At 55.8% G+C, this 15,956-nt stretch overlaps 1 protein-coding gene across 1 annotated transcript in view; it reads right to left on the bottom strand.

Moving 5' to 3' along the window:
- Positions 1–15,956, bottom strand: part of LOC113629360 (uncharacterized) — a 121,968-nt gene that overhangs the window by 104,066 nt on the left and 1,946 nt on the right. The window lies entirely within an intron of this gene.

The raw sequence follows: 15,956 nt of genomic DNA, 5'->3' as shown, positions 1-15,956 counted from the left end.
TGTGTGTGTGTGTTAGGGCGTCTGGGCAGCCAGCAGGCCTGTAGAGAGGCCAGGAGCGGGTGGCAAATTCCAGAGACCCATCCCCAACTGGCCCTCAGCCTCATGCCTGACCCAGTGCCTCCCAATACTGCCCTACCCTCCAATGAGAGGAGGCATAAAGGACTCAAGTTTGTGGAAAGAATGAGTGGGTTCTCACAGCACTCAGGCCCCAGCCAGGCACCGGGTGGAGCCGCAAGAGCGTGGCTGCGGGACCGACACGCCTAGCTTCCCATCCTAGGACAACACGACAGGTCACATTCACCATGTCACCTGGGAATCAATTAAAGCAGAGCTCTTAACGGGGGTCCCCTGGGATGGGGAACTTAGGAGGTCTGTGAGCGCTGAAACTGCACAAAACTAGATGTGCATTTATGCATATGGTGCAGGCAGGGGAGGGTACATTGTTTCGGGTCGAGGGCCCTGTCTTTCATCAGATTCCCCAAGTGGCCCACGGACCAAAAGGACTCAGAACCACTGAGCAGGAAGGGAGCAAGGCTGGGCGTCCGAAGGACAGAGGTCTCAGGGGCTCGGCGTCTGCCTGTACGTCCATGGGGGGTGTTGGAAGGCAGGGGCTAGGACAGGTTCTGCGGCTTCAGGCCCCAACCAGGACCCCCGCGAGAGTCCCATGGGGTAGATGCTAGCTCCAAGCAGGAACGAGAGCCGTCCAAGGTGAGCGGGGCTGCCTCGGCAACGGGGAAGCACCTCGTTGTGCAGGGGTGAGAGCACAGGCTGGACAGGCAGAGGTCAGGGTGAGCAAGTGGCGACCCTGAGTCTCATTCTCAGACTCTGTGGGCCTCAGTATCCCCATCTGACACCCCAGAGCTACACAAGGTGTACCCTGGGAGTCCATTCTGAGCATGTGAAAGGAAGGGCCAGGGCCATGCATGGGTGAGGCTCAGGCTGTAGGGCTGCGTGTACAGTCCTGCATTTGGGAGTCCTCCCCCCTGGTGTTGGCCTCAGACCCTCTTCCCTCCTGGGGTAGGGGGGCAGGCTGCCCCGGCTGCCCCACACTGCTGACTAGGTCTGCAGAGTCCAAGACCTTCTTGGGTGTCACCACCTCCCACATGACAGTGACCCCAGAAAGTACAGGAATAAGAGGTTTCATTACAATCCTGGACTGGGGCCAAGGGAGCCCAAGGGCTGGACAGAAGCACTGAGCAGGGCTGACAGCAAGGCCAAGGCATATGAGCTCAGTGGAGCCCCCCGAACTCTCTCTGAGCCCTCCAGGGGCCTCTCTCAGCCTGGCCTGGGGAAACTGAGGCACAGAGAGAGCCCTCTGTCCTGGGTCACACAGGGAGTTGGTGGCAGATCTAGGCCAGCATCCCAGGCCTCCCGCCCCTGGCTGGGCTTACTCTGGGCACAAACGCAGCTCGTCCCCCTCAGGTGACTCAGTGCCTGTCTCAGCACCCCTATTCCTGCCAGAAAGAGGCAGCTGGCACTGGGGCTCCAACACACTGATTCACATGCAGGCCGGCAGGGCCCCCTGGATCCAAACACCCTGAGCCTCAGTTTCCCCCTCTCTAAAACACAGGTACAAAAACTCTTCCTGTGAGGATTAGAAGAGCACAGATGCACAGGCTGCTTAGGGGCACTTTCCAACCTCCCATCTCTGGGCCTCAGTTTCCCCATCTCTAAACAAGAGGGTTACTCTGAGTGATTCCCCAGGTCCCCAGAGCCTCTGAGGCTTCTGGAAAACTTGCCTGGGTGCCCAGCCCATACCCATGTCTGTGGGGAGACAGGCTGCAGGGGCAGAGACCAGGGCCTGTCCTCAAGGAACTCCTTGCTAGTTGGAAAGGGAGAAGTGTGGGGACTTCCCTGGTGGCACAGTGGTTAAGAATCCACCTGCCAGTGCAGGGGACATGGGTTTGATCCCTGGTCCAGGAAGATCCCACATGGCATGGAGCAACTAAGCCCGTGCACCACAACTACTGAACCTGTGCTCTAGAGCCTGCGAGCCACAACGACTGAGCCCATGTGCTGCAACTACTGAGCCCGTATGCCACAACTACTGAGCCTGCGTGCCACAACTACTGAAGCCTGCGCGCCTAGAGCCCATACTCCACAACAAAAGAAGCCACCACAATGAGAAGCCCGCACACCACAATGAAGAGTAGACCCCGCTTGCCACGACTGGAGAAAGCCTGCGCGCAGCAATGAAGACCCAACACAGCCAAAAATTAAAAATTTTAAAATTTAAAAAAAAAGAAAGTGAGAAGGGTGACTGTGGAGCAAAGACTACTTAGCAGAGCTGGGTGTGAAAGCGTCCATGGAAGAGCTCCCAAACATGCCTGCACACTGCCACAGTCTCCACCTCTCCCTTTTGCTTCACACCCAGCCTGCTCCACTCATTACCTGCCCGTCCCCTTTAGACCCCGGCTCCAGGGGCCACAAGAAGCTTGAAAATAGAAAACCCATTGTGAGCTGGGCAGTAATCAAGGAAGGCTTTCTGGAGGAGACAGGACAAAAAGAATCAAGTTCACACAGGGGACCTTGAATACCCAGATGAGGAATCCAGACCCTGAGGAGCCACTGGCAGTTTCATATGGGCCCCCCCACCCTGGGCAGAGATGCCAGACCCCACCCCAGACTGGCCTCAGAGCTGTGTCCCCAGCAGAGGGCTTGAGGGGGTGGGGGACCTAGGCACCAGGCCCCCTCCACCCCTCCTCCACAGCCATGGACTCTGACTCCATCCCAGAGAAATCAGTCCTGGTCGGTGATGCCCAGCGGCCGCGGAGGCCTCATTGCAAACAGCTTTGCTGCTGGTGAATGCCGTCTGGCCAGTGAGGGCTCCCCGACTGATTAAGAGCTATGCCGGCCCAGGACTCATTCATATTCCGGTCTGGCTGCTGGCTTCAATATGGCTGAGAGACGCGAGGGCAGAGGCGGTCCTCCGAGAATGCCCGGCAATGATTCCACTCCGATTCCAATTTATTTTCTATCATTAATGCTTTTGAAAAGCCCCACATGCTCTGCAAACAGGGAAGGAGCACGGGGCTCGGGAGGGGAGGAGAGGAGAGGGCTGGGGGTGGATGGGGGCGCAACAGAGGTGGTGCGGGCAGCCGGCGAGGGGCCCTGAGACCTGGGTTCAAATCCGCACCCCATCTCCACCTGCCTAGAGAACCCTGGGGGTAAACCTGGCCTATATCTGGCAGTGGGGAACGGCCCCTGCTCTGCCTACCTCAGGGCACAGTTTCCAAGACCTTCTGAGGGGTCAGAGGTGAGCAGGCTTTATATATTGTGAAGGGCTGTACACCTTGAGGAACCGAGAGCGAAGCAAACCTGACTGACCATGGCAACAGAGGCCTATGAACTGGACGCCTGCCTCCCCAGCTACACTGGGGGACCCCCACCCCAGGGTGCAGGAAAGGCCTGGGCTGCCTCTCACCCCAGCACAAGCAGAGGAGATAAGGATTTGGGTCCCCTGTCCCCTGCCTTGTCTGTCTCAGACTCACACTGCCAGCCTCCCTACACCCCCTGCCCCCAACAGGCTTACCAGAACCAAGAGGCCCTAATCCCTCCCCCACCTCCAACCCTGCAAGAAGAAGAGAGTTATAAGCTTCCCAGCTGAGCCACATAGAAGACTCTGATTACTTTTCCTTTCTTGACAGCTCTGTTTTCCCTGGAGCTTATAACTACCCTTGGGATCAAGTCCAAACTCCCCACCTCCATGCAAAGCTCTCCCAGGTAACTCAGGCCCATCTGGGCAGCCTCAACTCCTCCCTGGCCTGACCCCACCCTCAGTTCCAGCGCTGACCACCCCTGGTCTTCGCACATGTTATTTCCTGTCTGGAACTCCCTCCTCCTTGGCCACAGTTCAAACTCCTACTCCCTCTTCAAGATGCAGCCCAAGTTCTCCTCTATGCAGCTTTTCCCAGCTTCCCTGGCCAGCCCTGCTCTGTGCTTCTAAGTATCCTGTACCCACCTATGTTACAACTCAGCAATATGGTAATTATGTTTGTGTGGCAGCTCCCCTCCATTCAGCCAGTGGCCAGGGGCTGCGTCTGATTCATCCCCTGCATTCCCAGTGCTTGGCAAAGTGCCTGGCTCACAGTAGAGCCACTGATTCAGTCAACTGATCTTAATAGAGCACCTACTGTGTGTCAGGCTCTGTGCTGGGTGCGGGGGATGCAGCAACAAAGACAGAGCCCGTCCTTGTCCTCAAGTTCTTCCAGTGGATGTACTCAGGGTAATGTCTGTTGAATGAAGAGACATACGACCACCTTGTAAATGGGAAAACTGAGGCCCAGAGAGGCAAAATGCCCTGTCCAAGGGTGCCTCTGCCTCCTTGCCCACACCTCTTTCTACTCCATTTCTCTCCCAGAACCTTAGCAGCAGTGAGGAGGAACTCAAAACTAAAGGTTAGAATCAAAAAAAAAAAAGGAAGAAGAGAACGTGGTGGATTTTCCTCCTTTCTCAATAATGTAAAGAAAACTGCTTTTGCCAACTACGGCAGCTTAAAAGCAATTAGAGTTTTTGGAGGGGACTCTGGGCACGAGCAGAAGAGACAGAGTGAGCGCCCGGCACAGAATTTTTCCAGCATTCGTTTGTATCAAGCAAAAGGGGGGAAAAAAGTGTTAAAAGCAGCAATTTCTAGCAGCAGAGATGGTGGAGATAAAATATTTACAGCCTCCAAGGGAGGGGCCTGAGAGGGGCCAAAGACCCCACTCCTACTTCTCTGGAGGCAGGAAAAGGGAGGGCAAAAAAATGGGAGACAAGGAGAGATGAGTCACCTCCCCACCGCTCCTGTCCCGACAGGAGCCGTGGGGCAAGGAGGGGAGAAGCCCCCAGATGCCCCTACTCTCTCACCCCTTCCCCACCATTCATGGCCCACAGCCACTAACCAGCCCCCAGACGTCAGAGATCCATCCCTCCAAGCCTCAGACCTGGCTCTGCTCAAAATCCAGAGAACATCACCACTCCGAGCTGGCATTTGAGGCCTGCACAGCCCAGGCCCCTCTCCAGCCTCTTCTCCAGATGCTCCCTACGGGGCACACTGCCCTGACTGTTTTCCGAGGACCCTCGCTCAGTCCCACCTCCAGGCCTTAGCCTGAGGAGGGACTATAAGGAGTGTGCACCCCTCCCCTCAGGGGGAGGTAAGTCAGGTTGGAGGGTGTAGACCCTGAGCAGATGACGGAGCCAAGGACACACAGCTCTAGACCGCACACTAGACTTCCAACCACGCCTCTCCCACTGAACTCTTCCTTCCCTACCTGGACCCTTCACTTGCCCCTTGTCCTCCTCTCTCCAAATACACAGCAGCCTCCAGCGGCATCTTCCTGAACCCTAACTTCCTCCGTCCCAGCTGCAGCACAGACTCCCCTCGTGTGGCACACAAATGACATAGTCTCTGTTAGAAGCAGACGTTCCTAGATTCAAATGTCAGCTCCTCCACTCAATAACCGTGTGACCTTTGCAAGTCCCTCAATCTCTCTAAGCCTCAGTTTCCTCATCTGTTAAATGGGAATAGTAATAGTACATATCTCATGGGATTGTTTTTAGGATTAAATGAGGTAATATATGTAAAGCACCTGGCACTATGACTAACATTTAGTAGGTGTTCAATGAACTCACCTCTGCCCTACTTCCTGTTCAGTCCTCGAGTGTGACTCTCCAGGCCTCAAGATGGCCCATACAGTTGCACACAGCCGCCCGTGCCATCTCGTCCTCACCTGACAAATGCACGGAAGGCACACACCAGCTGAGAGCAGAGGGTGGAGGAGGTGCTGAAGGGCTCTGCACACTCAGAGGCCCAATCCCTCTGCACAGAGCCAGGGAGCCTCTCACTTTGCTTAGCTTAGGAAGGATTCCTCCAAGAACTGCAGGAGGCCTCAGTCAGAACCCTGATAACTTGCCAAGCCAGGAGGAGGTGACTGGAGGCTCAGCCTTCCCTCCAGCCTGTGGCTGCAGCGCATCCCTCAGCCATCCTTCCAGCCCTACTGGACAAAGGCAAACACCAAGGCCCAGGGAACAGCAGTTCGTAGTAAATCCCAGAGCAGAAACCAAGTCTCGAAGACAGTGTGGTCCAGCAAAGCTGGGTAGTTCTGGTCTCAAATCCCAGTCCCACCGTTGACCAGCTGGGTGACCTCTCTAATCCTCAGTTTCCTCATCTGTAAAATGGAACCCATAATGCCCACTTTGCAGGGCAGTTGTATGCATCAGCAAGGGTAGCGCTCTTCCAACACCCTGCCGAGGTTCCAGCATGCAGTCAGTCAGCATGGTGACGTGTGCTTGTTCTGTCCCACCTGCTGCCTGGACTCCAGGCACGGTGCACTCCCTACCCCGCAGCACTGGGAGAGCAGAGGGAAGGCCTGGAGGTGGGGGCAACAGGACCTGCCCTATTTCCTGTGATCCTTCCCAGCCCAGTGCCCACCCAGCAGGGGGCTAAAGGACCAGCCAACAGACAAGCCAACAGCCATGGCCACTCTCAGAGCAGAAGAAGTCCATTGGAGGGGACTCTGGGCACGAGCAGAAGTCCATCTCAGAGCAAAGAAGTCCATTCCCTGCCTCATTTTATCCAGGAGAGGTAGTGGCATGTCCCAGGTCATACAGCCCCCATCAAGCCACTTGGTGGAAGTTGGGTGTCTTCCTCTCCTTCCCCAACTTCGGAGAATACACAGCCTCGATATAGGATCTGGCAGTGCCACAGGGCTGTAGACCAGGAATCAGAAGGTGTTTTGAGGTCTCTGTCTCTTGCTTCCCCTCTGATTGCCTTCCTCCCACGAGGCTCTCCTGCCCACTGCCCCTACTCGTGTCCTCAAGAAAGAAGCCCAGCAGTAAGCCTGGCCCTAATCAGGGCTCTCCTCATTGTGGGGGCAGAGATGGGAGCACGTGAAGACCCTCTGAGCCCTGGATGGCTGAGCCTCAGGACATCCTACTGCAGCTTCCTCCCCAACCTACATACCCATTTTCCCCACTGGTAAGTAACTGCGGGGGGTGGGTGTGCGTGTGTATGCAGACAGGATCACGGGTCCTAAGAACCTGGGGCCCACCCCCAGAGTGACTGATAGCCCTTCCCCAGCTGGGCCCGCCTCCACCCCTTTGCATCTAGGGGAGAACTGGTCTGTCTGAACCACAAGCCCACAAGGCCCAGGAGCTGGGGATCCTGGGACTGAGAAGCCGGATGCCTGACTTAATTGCCTAGGCTCTGCAGTGCTTTTCAATTGAGACCCAAGATGCAGTTGGCCACTCCCTGTGCCTCAGTTTCCTTATCTGGAACCTAAAAGAATGAGATCATCTCTGAGCCTGCCTTCTCCTTCCCACATTCTCCAATTGCATACCTATGACCTCTGGGACCCTCACAGAGTCAAGAGGTGCTCAAGTCAGTCACCAAGGGCACTAAGGGCAGAAAAAGGAGTCCCAAGCATTTGTGGGTGCCGGGGGGGCAGGATCACCCTGACCCCAAGGAGACAAGGAATCCCAGAGAGACCTGCACCTACCCTAGGCTGGCAGAGGACACCCATCCTCCCTCCCCAGGGAGGAAAGTGGGCCCAGGCAGGAGAGCGAACATGGCTTCTCAGTGAGGCTAGAGGCAGCCAGAGCCCTCTCTCCTTTCTGCACGTGCCCCAGCTCACCCCCTCCGTGCCTCACCTCCCATCTCTGTTCTAGGCTACAGAAGATTTAGCCCAGCCCAGACCTCAGGCTCGGCCCCAAGCTGTCCCACATGCCCCCTGGACTCCAGGCACAGTGCCCTCCCTTCCCTGCAGCACATACAACCCCAGTTCCCCCAAAGCCCCTGGCTGGCCAAGCTAGGATCCTGAGCCCTCCCTCCAGGCAGCCCTCCCCATGCCTTCCCCACTGGCCTCCAAGGCGGCTGGTGGGGGCAGACCTACTCCTTGTGCCAGCAGGGGCTCCCCTAGCCCTGCATGGCCAGAGCCTGATAACAGTCTCCTAAATTAAACAATAAACAAGAAGTTGTTCTAGATTTTCCTGACGCTGCAGTTCCTGAGTAATACCCGTAGCAAACAAAAGGAAAAGAGCCCCAGTTACTCTAAAAGAGACTCACTTCCTGTTTCCAGGCGGAACCTCCAGCCTGAGGCAGAGGAACCCCCAGAGGGGGATTCCGCTCCAGCCACCTGCCCGGCTCCAGACCACTTACCCCCTCCCTTTCCCCCCACCGTCTCAGCCAATCATGGGTTGACACCCTTAGCGGCCTCCTAGATCCCACCTCTCCTCCCCTCCCGCTCTGCGCCATGTGACCTTGGACAGGGCAGGTCACCTCACAGGCCTCAGTCTCCGCATCTCTCGAGCATCCTCACCTCTCAAGGATAAAATGAAATATGTGACCACTTGAGGTTAGACAGAAATTTTCTTGTATTTTTTAGAGATGGATGCTGAAATATTTAGGGGTGAAATGTCATGATGTCTATAATTTACTTTAAACTACTTCAGAAAGAAAAAGATAAAGCAAAATGTGGCAAAATGTCAACAACTGTTAGATCTAGGTGAGCGGGTATATGGGAGTTTCCTACACTATTCCCTCTATCTTTCTGTATGTTTGAAAATGTTCCTAACGAAAAGTTAAAAAAAAAAAAAGAAAACGTTGGTCACATGAACCAGAGCCCCACGAATAATGCCTCATGCTCCTGGCAGGCCTGAAAGGCAACTGGATCTCTTAAGTAGGTTAAACGTCCCCCCTGCCATCTCCTTTATGTGGTTTCCCTAGAAATCGCTTTTGCACAAATTCCGCTGAGTCCTAGCTCAACATTTAGAAGCCTTCGCACATTCAGAAGCCAGACACAGTGCTTTACTGAAGCAACTGTTGTCGTCTTTTTTTTTTTTTAATTTCATTTATTTATTTATTTTATACAGCAGGTTCTTTTTTTTTTTAATTTTTGAATTTTATTTTATTTTATTTTTATACAGCAGGTTCTTATTCATTATCTATTTTATGCATATTATTGTATATATGTCAAGCCCAATCTCCCAGTTCATCCCACCACCGCCAGCGACTGTTGTCTTCTGACCCATCACCTCCCTCCGGCCCACCACCTCCCTGTCCTTTCTGCAAAGCAGCCCTGGGCTAGAGATCGTGATGCTGGCTCCATCCTCATGTGGCCACTACCCTCTCTGAGCCTCTGAATGTCGCCCCCCACCCCGCTTAAGCACAAATGACAAGTCAGTGACTGCCTAGCCTTCTCATTCAAAGGCACAATGTTACCGCACAGAGACCGATATCCCCATTTAACAGATGGGAAAGCTGAGACTCAGGCCAGGAGAGACTGGAAGCAGAACACAGAAGGTGGGGACAAAGGGAGGGGGGAGTGAGCAAAAGCTCCCTGTCTGCCCCCTCCCCACTCCTCCCCATTCCTCTTTCCCAACCCTGGCAGCACAAATCAGAGAGAGGATGGCCAGCACCTCCCTTTCTCTGGTTCCTATGTACAAGCTTCCTGGTCAGGAATAAATGGCCGTGATCACAATCTCCCAGCCAGGCCCAGCTGACCCACACCGGCGTTGGCCAGGTCCACCTCTGCCGATCGATAATGGAAGAGTCAACAGTACCCCAGATAATCAACCGCTAATTGCGGAATGCCATGCAATTCATCAGGGAGAGCTACGTGTGGCCAGTGACTGGGCATCCCTGCCCTGGCCTGGCGGAGATGGAGAGGCAGAGGCAGAGAAGGCCTCGTCTGTCGCGAGCACCTCAGCAGAAAAGCCGCCCATAACTTGGAGCTTCACAAACAGGTGTCCTAGGCCCAGCTCACATCCCCAGGCACAACGGAGAGGCGGAAGAGGCAGTGGCCGACGAGGCCCTGAGGGATGGGCCACATGCCCCTGGTCAGCTCATCTGGCCCCAGGTCCCCTGGAAGTGCCAGGTACCCAGTCCCTGTCACCAAGGCATTCCCAGGCCATGAAGAGAGACCAACTGCCATGTATCACGGGCCTTGCACACAGTAGGCCTCACAGCAAACGTTTGCAAAACGTAAAGCAGATATGCTGCTCTCAGAGTTCTGAGGAAGGAGCAGCTACTCCCAGCTAGAGTGACCAGGAGGGGTTTCTAAACATGGCATTTGGGCTGAGTGTTGAAAAGTGGGTGGGATCTATGGGCAGAGACAGAGGAAGGAATCAGGCAGAGGGGACAGCAGAGCGAAACCCTGGAGGAAGGAAAGCCAGAGCGTGTGTGAAAAGGAGAGTGAGTGGCATTTGGCTGGAGCCTGGGTGCACAGAGGAATATGGAGGGAGATGGCTGGGAGAGAGAGTCAGACAGTGCAAAACACTGAGGGGTCCAAACGCCAGTCTGAGGGAATAAGAAGCCCTTGAAGGGTGCTGAGTAGGAGCATGACAACGAGCATGTGTTTGGAAGGACCGTTAAATGCCACGGCGTCCACAGTTACTGCCAGGTTGCACACCCTAAGAGGGCGGGGGCTGGTCTTATTCATCTCTGTCCCCATAGCAGCCAGCACAGCCAGGCCCAGAGGAAGCACCCAACAAGTGAATCGCTGTATGATTACAGGACCGTCAGATGTGGGACTGGGGACTCCTGGACTCACAGCTGTGGAAGACGCTGTTTGTATAAAAATACATATTTATCGTAGAGTCTCAAACACAGCCTTTTGAGGCAGGCTGGGAGAGAATTATCTCCAGTTTACAAAGAGGGAAGCTGAGGCTCAAAGAGGGAAACAGTGACCTGGCCAAGGTCACACAGCTGGCAGAACCCAGTGCTCTCCCCACCCGGCCCAGAAGGCTGAGTCCTGCTTGCCTTGGCATGGCCCAAGGCTGCCTAAGATGGGCCCAAGGCCCATCCCCTCCTCATTCCCTGTCACCGCCACCGCTAACCTGTGCTGGCCAGACAGAGAAACGCAGCAAATGCTGCCCCATTGAGCATCCCGCATACTAACTCCAGCTGGGACTGGCGGCTGTCACCATGGCAGCCTGTCCCTGCACCTATAATATAAACAGGGCTAGGCAGGGAATCGCTAGAATCCCCAGGCTTGGTCTAGACAGACCTTGTTGAAGACAGACCCACTTCTCCCCAGCCTCCGCCCCTCAAAATTTGGGAAGCATACCAATGGAGCAAGAGTCCTGGACCAGGAATCCAGAGACAGGGTAAAGGCCAGCTCACTGTGTGACTCTGGAGAATCACTTCCAAGCTTCCTCATCTGTGAAATGGGTCGGTGCTCTCTGCCTACTTTACAGAACTGCCATGAGGACTAAATGAGGAAGGGAGTATAAAAACTTATGGAAAACTAGAAAGCAAACTTTGTCCTGGAAAATAAGAAGTCTCCTCTCTACGCCAGCCTGGAGACTGAACCTCCAACAGGACTCACTTCCCTCTCCCAGCAGAGGGCAAAACATGAGCTAACATTTACTGAGACTCTTCAGTGTATCAAGCTAGTGCACAGTTCACCTGTGTTATTTCAACGTACACTAATGACACCCCTACAAGGTAGGTATCGTTCTCCCATAATAGATGAGGAAACTGAGGCTCAGAAAAGTGATTTGCCCCAACTCATCCCACTCAGAAGGAGCTGAGTCAGAATTCAGACTTGGTTCCAGATGGCATCCAAGCCCAGGCCCTTTGATTGAGGGGTCCATTTCCACACCCCAAAATCTCAGAGCTACAGAATCAGTGCTCAGGGTTAGGCTGTATGTCCACACCTGAGCTGCATGTAACACACATATACTCCGGAGGCCTGAGACCCTGACGTCGGATGTGCCGTGCCCACCCCATGGCCTGTGGACCAGCAGGGCCATCGGAGCGGCATGGGGAATGGGGGTGGGGATGGGGGTAGCTGGCACAGCTGGTCTTGAGCCAACTGGATCAGTCCCGGGCATGGAGCCGCCTGTCCGGCTGCCCTGGCAGATGGGTGTCAGAACTGGAACACCTGCCAAGGCTCCACCTCCATGTCCAAACCAACCTGGACACCGAGGTCCCATTTGGCCCCCTCCCGTCCCGACCCTGGGGCTGGCAGTGCCTACATAGATCCGGAAGGTCAGGGTGGCAGCCGCTATCTCTCCTTCAGCAGCTGGTGTCTCCCCTGATGTGGCCATATGGCCCCATACGCTCCCTGACAGCTGGACTGCCAAAGCGACTGCCTGAGGATGTCCTCTGCAAAGGCCCCGAGGCCCCAGCCTCCCCGCCTACCACTGCCCTGGCAGGCCACAGGCGCAGCCAGGAAAACCCCAGGCTGGAACGCCCTGCCCCCAACTTGCTTTATGACCTTGTGTAAGTCACTGCCCCTCTCTGGGCCTCAAACTCTTCCTCTGTCAAACAGTGATGCCGACCGCCCCTCTACGCCTTCCCTTTGTATTCCACTTCCAAGGTCACTAACTTCCACCCAAACTCACTCCAGGTACCCAGGGAGAAAAACGTATCCGTTTTATAGACATAGAAACTGAGGCCCAAGGGACCTCAGGGACTTGCTCAAGTGTGCACAGTGGGCGGGCCAGTAGTAAAGGCTCATTTTATGACTCCAGGATGCCTGCCACCTCTGTATGCCCAGGAGGTGGGAGTGGTGATCACCGAGGCCCTGCCCCACTCGGATGGCCTACATCACCCCACCTGGCTCCCCACCCAGTCCGAATTTCTCTCCATCCTCCATCAAAGGGGAACCACGCACGGCCACTTGGCTCTCAGGGCGAAGGCTGACAAGGTGCCTGCCTTGCTGCTGCCCGCAGCACCAGCCTGGATTCCCAAAGCAGCCTCAGGACTGCCTCCCTGCCTCCGGCTCTCCTGGCCAACCCCTCCCCCGACCACCAGAGGGAGAGGTTTAAATTGCAAATCTGATCGCGTCCCTCCAGAACTTCAACCCTACAACCCCTGAATACGGAATCAGCCCACACTCTTCAGTCGGGCACTCAAGATCCTCCTCCGTCTTGTGCCAACCTGCTCTGTGCCTGCTGTGCCCCTGCATAAACTACTCCATTGCAAACATGTTCCACCCATGCCTGGCGCCTCCCACCTCCGTGCCTTTGCTAACACTAAGCCATCTGCCTGGAAAGCCCTCACTTGGTCACATGCTCCATTCATTCACTTATTCAGCGTATTTACTGAGCATCTACCAAGTGCCAGAAACATCCCAACAGGTCAAATTGCCCTTCCGGTCCCTCTGAAATAACCCCTTGCCAGCCTCCCTGCCCCATACCTCTGCAGGGGCCCAGCCCAGGCTGCCTCATACCCAGGGGTGTGGGTCAATGTCTGTGACCCCTTTCAGGGACAGCCCACCCAGGGAGGGGCCCAGCTTTGTCATCAGTACCCCCAGTACTCAGCCCAGGCCTCAAACCAGGAGATGCCCCCAATGTGGAGTGAGCCCCAAGTGAAGGGTTCCAGGCAGTAAAGAGCAAGGCCAAGCAAGACATGGTTCTTGGGAGCAGATGTCTGGGCCCTGGAAGTCCACAGAAGAGACTCTGATTGGCCAGGGTGGTCCCTGGGCCACCTCTGATTGGCCAGGGTGGCCAAGGAGGAGGTGGTCCCTCCTCAAAAGGAGGCCTGAGTGGTCAGGGGTAACTTTACCCTTTCAAGTCACCCAAGGGCCCAGCCCAATCAACAACTTATCACTGAATTTGTTATAATTTAAAAACACAGGGGCTTCCGTGGTGGCGTAGTGGTTGAGAGTCCACCTCCCGATGCAGGAGACACGGGTACGTGCCCCCGTCTGGGAAGATCCCACATGCCGCGGAGCGGCTGGGCCCGTGAGCCATGGCCACTGAGCCTGCGTGTCCAGAGGCTGTGCTCCGCAATGGGAGGGGCCACAGCAGTGAGGGGCCCGCGTACCGCAAAAAAAAACACAAACATGGCAGGGCCAGGGCCTGGCTGGACACAGAAATTAAGGGGGCCACACTGAGCACTACGCATTCCCAGTCAGGATGTTTAGGGAGGGGAGTGGCTGTCTTTAAAAAGACAGTGGGGGCTGCGAGCACCTGACTGGGATTTTCACCCCTAACAAACAGATCTGGGGCCAAAGAGGTACCATGTTCTCTCCCTCTCCATGGCTTGAGGTCCCATATGGAGGGCTCATCCTGCTGGAGTCAGTTGGGGGCAGTGGGGGGCGGGGGGGGGTGCGAAGTAGACATCTGGCCAGGCTCCAGCCACGTGGGTATCAACCAGGGCATCAGTCAGGTCAGCACACAGGAGGCAAAAGTCCAGACTCAGGGAGCCACACAGGGACAAAGGGGTAAAGAGGTGGGGAGAGAGAGAGAGAGAAATGACGGCTAAGAAAGACTGAGTCAGCTAGAGCTGGCAGAAAGGAAGGGGTAGAGGCAGAGAGAGTCTGCCCCAGAGTGAAGCCAGCAAAGAGGCTAAGGGAGCCGCCACAGGACCCAGCAGGCCACCACCACCACCCCCAGCCCCAGGATGAGCTTTGGTCACTCCTGGGCAGCAGCCCCCCCACCAGAGGACTTCAAGGGCCTGAGTGGCCCTGGGGATGAGTCCAGGCTGTCATCGGGACTGGGCTGGGGGGAATGGTCACAGAAGCCTGCCTGGAGTCGATAGCTACTCCAGCTGCCTATGTCTCAAGTGGGCCATTTGGGAAGGAAGTGGTCCCAGGAGTCATCAGACCCCATCCCCGCCAATGCACATTTAGACCTCCGTGTGGAGAACCCATTCACCTGAAGGTGAGCTCTTTGCCCCACAAAGGGACTCCAGGGTAGAGATCCTGAGACAGTGGGAAGGGTTCCAGGGCCCAAACAGGAGGACCTAGAGTGCCAGGCTGGGGTCGGGAAACCACTCTGATTCCCAGAATGACACCGACATCCCAGTGCCAGAACCAGGTTTGCAAACCATCAAGCAGAGCCCAGGCAGACTCTGGCCCCAGATCTAGGAGGCAAAGATGAATGAGGCTGGGGTCAAGCCAGGGAGAATCAGGCTGAGAGTGGCTGCACCCACCTCCCTGCCCATCTGGAGAGGGTGTTGGTCACAGGCAGCAGGAGAGCTGCCCTGGGGAGACCTTCCAGCAGCAGGCCCCCAGAGCCCCGCTGCCCAGTCAATAAAGAGGGCTTGAGGGCCCTCCCTGCCCCCTCCCCACCTCACCAAAGACCAGGTTTAAAGGATACCTTCACAGTGAAAGGGGCTGCCCTGAGACTGCAGATCTCCTGTCTCCATCTCTGCCTCAAAATCCTCTTCTTACAAGGTGGCAGAGAGATTCCAGAAAGGGGAGTGGAAGTGGAAGTGAGGTCTAAGCCTGAAAACTGGTCAAATAAGATATTACCATACCCCAGAGACCCAGGTAGATACTGACTGGCCCAACATCACGATCCTTCACCCAGCATCTAGGTTGAGAACAAGACTTCTGACCCCACAGGCTCATACGCTGAGTCCCAGGAAGGAGGGCACATGGACAAGGGCTGCTGGGGAACTCAGCTGCTCCAGCCCGGAATCCCAAGCCAAAAGGAAGGATTGGGAGCAATCAGAGAAGGCTTCCTAGAGGAGGAAGAACCTGCCTGGAAGCAGGGAGGATTTGGTAATGCAGAGGGGCCTGAAGGGGGCCTGAATACTGACCCTTTCTTGGGCCTCTCACTCCTGGGGACACTGGCCTCCCTCCCTCTCGGGGCACCATCCTGGACCACATCTCCCCATCCTAGCTTCTGCAGGGGCAGGGCTTCTGCAGAGGCAGGGCTGGCATGGTGGGGGGTAGCTAGGAAGTTTCCTGAAGTAGTCAGCAGTGGACAGGAATGCGGGAGGAGATGCAAGAAGATGGAGGTGGGGACCGGGGTACAGCACAACCACAATCTCATCACACTGAGTGAGGCACGCAGGATCATGGCTCCAAGCAAAGCAGGGATAAGGGACGGGGGTGGCACTATGCTGGAGCCCTAGAGGTTCCCCTTCCACTCCCTAGCCTCTTGGGAGCTCCTGCGGGCCAGGGCTGATGGGATGCACTTTGCCGGCAGTTCCCTTCTTCCAGCCGCCTGTCCCACGGAGCAGAAGGAGCAGGGACACACACACACACACACACACACACACACACACACACACACACACA

The sequence above is a fragment of the Aethalodelphis obliquidens genome, unplaced genomic scaffold, assembly GCF_003676395.1.
Source record: "Aethalodelphis obliquidens isolate GAN/ISIS:26980383/991018 unplaced genomic scaffold, ASM367639v1 scaffold26, whole genome shotgun sequence".
In the NCBI taxonomy this organism is placed as follows: Eukaryota; Metazoa; Chordata; class Mammalia; order Artiodactyla; family Delphinidae; genus Aethalodelphis; species Aethalodelphis obliquidens.
Note: the sequence above shows the minus strand (reverse complement) of the source record. Positions and strands in the feature narration are given on the sequence as shown.